A 7,772-nucleotide genomic window follows, 5' to 3' on the forward strand; every position below is an offset into this window, starting at 1 on the left:
AGGGGCTGGGGATTTAGCTCAGCGGCAAAAGCGCCTGCCTGGCAAGTGCAAGGTCATGAGTTCGGTTCCCGGTACCGGAGAAAAGCCAAAAAAAAAGAAAAAAAAAAAAAAGTCAGTAACAGCCTATAAGAACAGCTATGGAGGGCTGTCTCTTTGTACCACCAGCTTGGAATATTCCCTTCTGGATGGCAGCAGGTGTTGGATGGCACCCGGATGGTGGAGGGGAACCGAGCACTCACGTGTGAACAAGAAAGCTCCCAAATCCATGAGGGTTGGCCCTGGGACTCACAGTTACTCGGGGTACAGGTCACAAGGAAGCTGATTTCTGGGCCACATCAAGGGAAGCTCCCTAAAAGTATATAAGTTGCAGTATCAGAGGAGACGCAACAAGACCCAAAACCTCTTCCCTGTACCGTTTCTACCGGTTCCGACCATTTCATGAATATTTTCTCACCTGAGTCTCATGCATCCTCAGGATACAAGTCTTGGTCACCCCTTACTGGACGAAGAGGCCGAGGCTCAGAAATGACTGTAGCTTCTGAGGTCCGCACAGCAGAGCAGGACTCTGACCGGCTCCCCTAACTCAGGCATTGTGTGGGGTTTGCCGTTGTATTTGTTGTTGCTCTTATTTTGGTTCTTCAGGGGTGGGGGGGATCTTTTTTGTTTGTTTGTTTTTCTCTTTCCTCAGCGTGATTTTAGAAGGTACTGCATCAAAAGGTGAACAACAGGCTGAAGAAACACAGATGCTTCTACCAATAGCCCCAGGGGTGGCTGTACCCCAGACACTGGGCCAGAGAAGGACCAGGACACAGGACCGTGCCGGTTCCTTCGCACTTCTCAGAAAGGGCGTGGTGTGGGGAGAGCGGGCGTTCTCCCGGTGGTGGGGTGGAGCTTGTGCGAAAGGGAGTGGGACCAAGACACGGAGGAGCCAGAGGAGGGGCAGGGGCCATGAAAAGAACAAAGACACATGCTGCACACACACCGGCTCCCCGTGAGCAAGGCGAGCATTGCGTACTGCAAACATGGACCAAACTTTCACAGCAGCTACTCTATCTGTGGCAGGGGTGGTGAACCCCTCTTGGGGAGACACCATGGTAAATTCTCTGTACAGTGAGTCACAACTTGTCACAGGTGTCATTTCCTCAGAGACCATGTTGCACAGGGCCAAGAGGAGCCACGGTTTCTTCTTTGAGGGAGGCAAGAAGTTTCCAGAACGTGGGCATTCCTCCATCAGCATTGGTCCTTCACAGCCACCCCTGCACCCAAGGTCGGCACCCACCTGGGCCAAGGGGCAGCAGAGGCAAGGCTTGACCTGTCCGCCCTGGGCATGCTCATAAATAACCATCCGTCTGTATCAATCCGCTGCAATCCACAAACCACAGAAGCTGGAGGTAAGGAGACCTCCATGGTCAGTTTGCAAAGTGTCAAAGGCCCCTGGGTGGGAGCCGATGTCGGACGCTGTGAGCGGACCCTGAGCAGGGGCTGGGCCGGGCTCAGTCGCATCCCGTCACCACCTCCCTGGGTGGAGGGCCTGGCCAGGGCACTGTCCCTCCGAATGACACACCCTGAGGGGGCCACCGCCTGCTGAGGGCACGTGCTGGGTGCGTGCGGACCCCTCAAAGACACGTGCGTTCCCCTGCAGCTCCGAGAGCCCTCCGCCCCCTTGCAAGTGGAAAATGGGGCCTGGCTGTGAAGGCATGGAGCAGCCTCTTAGGGACACAGCGGGAACCAAGATGAGGACTCAGTGCTTTCCGTGCACACATTGTGCGAGCCCACGACCCACTGCTGGGGAGACTCTGGCCCTGGGCGAAGTCTTTTTGTCTCTCTGGTTGTGGACATCTGGAGATTGTGTCTCCGACTCCTGCGTCACTCAAAAGGACAGCAGCCAAGTAAGAACAAGCTGCCCACACACTGCGCATCCGTGTGATGTTACGCCTCATCCTCCACCCCACCAGGGGGCGCCTTCCAGCGTCGGAGAAGGCAGGAGAGCTGTCAGGAAATCACCTGCTCCGTTAAAGGCCCTAAAAGAGAGGCTCAGGCCCCTCCAGCAACCTGGAACCTGCCTGCCTCAGCCTTCGGACCCCTGGCTGCTGCGTCAACACCTCCCTGCGCCTCCAGCCACCCACCTGCCCTGCAGATTCCAGACTTGGCAGCCTCGTTGTTGCTTGGTCCAATTCCTTACAATAAAGACATAAGAGACAGAATCGGAGAGAGAATAAGAACAAAGCCAGGTGTGACCGCACCTGCCTATAATCCCAGGACTCTGGGAGACTGAGGCAGGGGGATGGCAAGTTCAAGCATAACCTGTATAATTTAGCAACTTGCAAGACCCTGTCTCGAAATTTTTCGAAACGCTGTCACCCTCTTCAAAGAGCGGGAGGCCTCCTCCGGGCAGACAGTGATGAGGGCCGGCATGCCTGCGGTGCGGGCCGCTCCATCCTCCAAAGGGCCAGTGGTGTGGGGAGGAAGTGGCCCCTCCTGGATGACCCCACCCTAAGGCATGGGACAACTTAGGGGGGATCTGAACTCCCGGGATGCCGGCCGGCCCCCTGCACCGAGCCCCGATGCAGGGCGGTCCTGGGATGTCCTTGTCCCTGGGCACACGGCCCATCAGCGGACCGGGCAGGGCCTGCTCCTTCCTAGAGCTCTGCACTCGGATTCCTCCCGTCAGAGTGGAGCCAGGGAGCCGGGAGCCGCGGAGGGAAGGACCCAGTGCCCAGCCCTGCACACTGTGGCCCGGGAGCAGCCACCTCTCGCGGTCCTGCCTGCGGGAGCCCTTGTCCGCCTCCTCGCCACAAAATAAAGGGGCCCGTGGGCAGGGCCAGCGCCTCCCGCTTCCCAGGGTGGCACTCGCGCTCCTGGGGGGCCTGTTTCCTGTCACCTCCGTGCAGGGCAGTGTCGCACAACATGGGACACCTGCAGGGGCCGCCAGGCACTCCCAGCACCCACACTCTGGAGGGACAGAGGGGACAACAGGAGCCCCGCATCAGTGTCCAAGAGCCTCCTGCCGCTGGCGGGGGGCTGGGAGGAGCCCACGGGCCTCGGGGCCTGGGGAACATGGAGATGGGGGGCAGTGTGGAAGGGGAGGCCACAAGCGAGGCCTCGGGAAGTGCCCCAGTCTGAAGGAGCCACAGTTGAACTCCCAGGGAAGCATGTGAGGACCCCGAATCCTCCTGAAGAGGACCCCATGGCAACACAGCTGCTGCCCAAGAACAGAAGTCAGGCAGCATGGCGGAGGTTCGAGGTGGGCTGAGCGGCGCCCCTGGGGCGAAGGATTTGGGGAACCGAGGCAGAAGTGAAGGGGGGGAGGAGGAAGTGGGCAGCGAGGTTAGGATGGGAATGGCTGGAACAGGACCGGAGGGCGGCTCCGGGCTGGGAGGCGGCTGAGGGGTACAGGAGCCCGGGGCTCAGGCGGGAGAAGAGGGAGGAGAGACGGAAAGGGGGGAAAGGCAGCTGACGGCCCAGGACAGGCAGGACGGTGGCAGGAGGATGAGAGAGCCGGGACTGCGGAGGTGAGACACCCTGCAGGAAACACCGGCCCCGGGGTTCCCCAGGTGCTCCTGTGAGGATTCCTTCGTGTGTTTTCAGTTAACCAAACCCACAGGGCGGTGGGCACGGACGCAAACCCAGGAGATCGGAGCAGGAAGAGAGGGTGAAGCCCGGAGGGAGGAAGGCAAGGCCACGACGCCTGTGACGTCCGGGGAAGCACCGCGTGCTCCGCTTCCAGCCCTGAGAGCGAGACGCGTGCGGAAGAGGGGGCTTAGTGAGTCGGGGTGACCGGAAACCACGCACCCCAGGGACGCCCAGCCTTTGTCCAGGGGGCGCTGAGCTCCAGGGAAGGGGAGGTGAGCCAAGCAGGATACGCCCTGCTGGGGGGCCCACAGGCCTGGGGCCTCCAGCGTGGCGTCCTGCTGTGGCCCAGGGAGGTCAAGGCCGCCCTGTACCTCGGCCCTGGGGCCCTAGGCCCACCTGGAGGGACAGGTCACCAAGGGCATGCAGGACTGAAGGCTCCCTAACTTATCCTCTTTTATTATTTTTAATGGTTTTGGGGGTTGAACCCCGGACCTCGGCACTGAGCTACAATCCAGCGCTTTTTTATTATTTATTTTGAGACAGGGTCTCATTAAGTTACTAAGTTACCTGGGCTAGGTTCAAATTCTCCAAATTTTCAATCCTCCTGCCTCAGCCTCCCAGAGAGCTGAGATTACAGGCACGCACCAACAGGCTCAGCCCAGAAACCTCTGAGAGCTTCTAAAGAAACAGTCAGAGAGGCACAGACATTCCTGTGTGCAGCGCTGTACTATATATTAGCTCCAATATTAAAATGAAAGCAGCCTTCGTGTCTCCTCCATGGCTGGGCTGGCTTCCGTGAACCGTAACAGGGCAGCAGGGTAGCTCAGCGGTAGAGCGCTTGCCTGGCACGCAGGAAGCCTGGGGTCCCAACCCCGGCACTGCCAAAGAGGGAAACAATTCCTAGTGGATCTCATGAAGAGGACAGAGAGAAGGGCCAGAGAGAGACTGGCCACACCTCAGCCCTGCCTGGCCCTGTGGCCCGGAGTGTCCCTTACCACCCGTGGGTCCTCTGGACCAGTTCAGCTCCGTCTTCTCATCTGCACAAGGGTTCCGGTCCCCACATTCCCCGACCACTGCAGAGACGCTGACCACCTGCTGGGCAGCCCTGAAAAGCAAACAGCCACAGCTCGACCAGCCCCCCAACAGAGTTAGGGCGGTCAGGAGCTGGAAGCAGAGAAAGGGGCCTCCTAAGGCCTGGAGAGGGTGGGAAAGTGCTGTGGGTTTTTCCTCTTTTTCTTTTTTCTCCTCCCTGCTGTCAGCCTCATCCCCAAGCAATTCCATCTCCCACAGGGGCCCAAGAGTCTGCAAGGCACTCTCGGGTCTGAGCCCGGGCGCCCTTCCCGCAGCCCGCTTCTCAGCAAGGGCTTCTCTCCATCCTACCTAAAACCTGAGCTCGGGGCTGGGGATTTAGCTCAGCGGCAAAGCACCTGCCTGGCAAGTGCAAGGTCGTGAGTTCGGTTCCCGGTACCGGAGAAAAATAAAAATAAAAAAAAAATAAAAATAAAAAAATAAAACCTGAGACTCTGGCCGCTGCGGCTGGCCCATCCCCAGCTTCTCAGTTCTGATCTTCTGAGGGGCCCCTGGGGCCCCCAAGCCTGGGTTCTGAGTCACCAACCCCCAAAGTAGCCCTAAAATATTTTCAAAGCTCCACGGGTGATTCTGTCACGGGAGTTGCCGACCGCTGGCCTATACCTTCCCACGCCTGGTGGGCATTTACCACAGCTGCCATGGAATCACTCACTGTTCTATAACCCACCTTTGCATCACGTGTGAGCTCTGTGGAGAAATATCCCAGTCTATCTCATTTTGTGGCTCCTCCCCCAGCCGAGAGGGGCCCGGTGTGCAGCAGGCCCTCAGTGCATGGGCTTAGTGGGTTAATGAAGTATATGTACCAATGGGGTTTTTAAATAAGCGTTCACTGCTTCGGTAATAAAAACTTATTCTAAAATAAACTTATAAACCTCAAATTAGCAACAAGCATTAAAATAATAAAATCTAATGTTAAGAGGTCTTTGGGAAGCATGAATTTCTATATTCTACGTGGCACTACCAAAATAATCCTTGAGTTGAGCGGAGCAGTAACATGTCGTGAAAAGTACGGAGGCCTTCTGAACTTACTGCCAGGACCACAGTGAAATAGCCAAAGACAAGGAGAGAGATTGTGCAAAAATCTCACAGCAGCCGGTTTTTAGGCCAGTGAGACTATATTCTATACAATACTGTAATGAAGGATCTGTGTATTATACATGTATCAAAACCCATAGGATGGACAGCACAAAGGAACTCTTATGTAGATAAGAGAGTCCGGTGCCAATGGCCCGCCAATATCAGCTCATCAGCTGCAACAAATGCACAACTTTCATGCAAGATGTTAACAACAGGCTGAATATCCCTCATCCCAAATGCTTGAGACCACAGAGTTTTGGACTTCAGATTTTTTCGGGTTTGGGAGTACCAGTCACCCTTTGTAGCTGTTGCCTGAATGGTGTTTTGGAAAAGATAACATAGCCGCTTATTTTGGTTGATGCATTGTGTCAACTTGGGGAGTCTAGAGGCTTGGCTAAGTGATGCAGCAGTTCTGCATCCTGGCATGAAAAGGACACACCCTTACCCTTCTGGGATCTTGTTCATTGTGTCAATTTGAGCAGTTTAGAAGGTTAACTATGGGACTCAGCAGGGAGCCAGGGTGCTCCCTTTGCGTTCATCCTGAGCCTGTGCAAGAGGCAGGCATGCAGAGGGTGTGGGTGTAGAGGACCCCCCCTCACTTCACCCCCAGGGCAGGTAGACTGCATAAAAAAAGGAATTGAGGAAGGACTGGCTGCTGGTTCTTCGGAGGAGCTCCGGTCTTCGCCTTCAGCTCGGGTCGTCTCCTGGCTTCTGGTGCAGACTGTTGGGCTTCCGTCTGGACTCTTCAGCCTTCTGGTATTGGCTCTCTGGACTTCGTGGTAGATTCTTCCGCATTCCGTGGCAGACCCACCAGCCTCCTGATACGGACTTGCACGGACACTGCAGCAAGCTCCAGGCCCGGGGCTGGGCTCTTCAGTCTCCACGCTTCCTCATCCAGCTCTGTGGCTGACCACTGTAAGCCGAACTAGTAATTTCTTGCGCATTTGTACATCTTGTGTTATATCTGTTTCTCTGGTAAACCCCGACTGATACACAGCTAAAGAGGCCGGGGGGTTCCTTTTTCCCTTGAGGATGCTGAGGAGCCTGTGTGTTGCCCCTGGGTTTGATTCCCCAGCACAGGGGCTGTGAGAGGTGCCACTCTGCTCCCCGTCGGGATGCAGCGCCACCTAGCGGCTCCTTGTGGCACCGCAGCCGAAACAACGCGGGGCCTGCAAGGAGCCAAGAAGGCACCGCCTTGCGGGTGAAGACTTGGGAGCTCAGGGCGGCTCACCCGGGGTGCTAGCCGGGTCCCCAAAGCAGCCGGACAGACCCAGGATCCCCCTACAATCTAATCCACTTTCTTTTTTTTTTTTTTTACAGGGCTGGGGATTGAACCCAGGACCTTTGCACTGAGCTCCATCCCCAGCCCTGTTGGGCTTTTATTTTGGGACAGGGTCCCCTTAAGCTGCTCAGCTGGGACTTGAACTTTCACCCTTCCCGCCTCAGCCTCCCAGAGTACTGCGGTTACACGCGTGCGCCACCACGCCCCCACCCTCTCTGTTCGTAGCTCCTCCTTTTGCACACGCCTGCCCGTGCACGTGTGCTCAGGGAGCTTGCCGTGACGGAAGGGAAGCTTCGAGAAGATGCCCCGCCCGGTAGTCCGCGACCGGTGCTCGCACAGCCTGCGCCGCCCGCACCTCGCGCGCCTCGGCCTTCCAACGCCGGCCGGGACGGCAGCGCCCCCTGGCGGCCCGGGCCCCGCGGGGAGGAGCGGGGGTGCTGGCGGCGCGGAGGAGGGGGAGCCGCCGGGCTGAGCCGCAGGGCGGTGACGTCCAAGGACCAGACACCCGCCCGCGGGGCTGAGTGATTCTCCGAGAGGAGCCTGGGGCGCGGGGGCGCGTCTGTCTCGCGTGTAAAAGAACAAGCTGCTCGATGGGGGTGCGAGGAGACCCTGGCCCAGGATTAAGCGCTCACCAGCTGGGGCTCCCTGCCCAGGCCCCGCCCCGTCCAGCCCCCGCCCCATTCCTGACCCTGAGCCGCCCGCTCCCTGGCCCTGACCCTGACCCTGGCCCTGACCCTGACCCTGACCCTGG

Source organism: Chinchilla lanigera, unplaced genomic scaffold (genome assembly GCF_000276665.1).
Source record: "Chinchilla lanigera isolate Chin_1 unplaced genomic scaffold, ChiLan1.0 scaffold00006, whole genome shotgun sequence".
Taxonomy (NCBI): domain Eukaryota; kingdom Metazoa; phylum Chordata; class Mammalia; order Rodentia; family Chinchillidae; genus Chinchilla; species Chinchilla lanigera.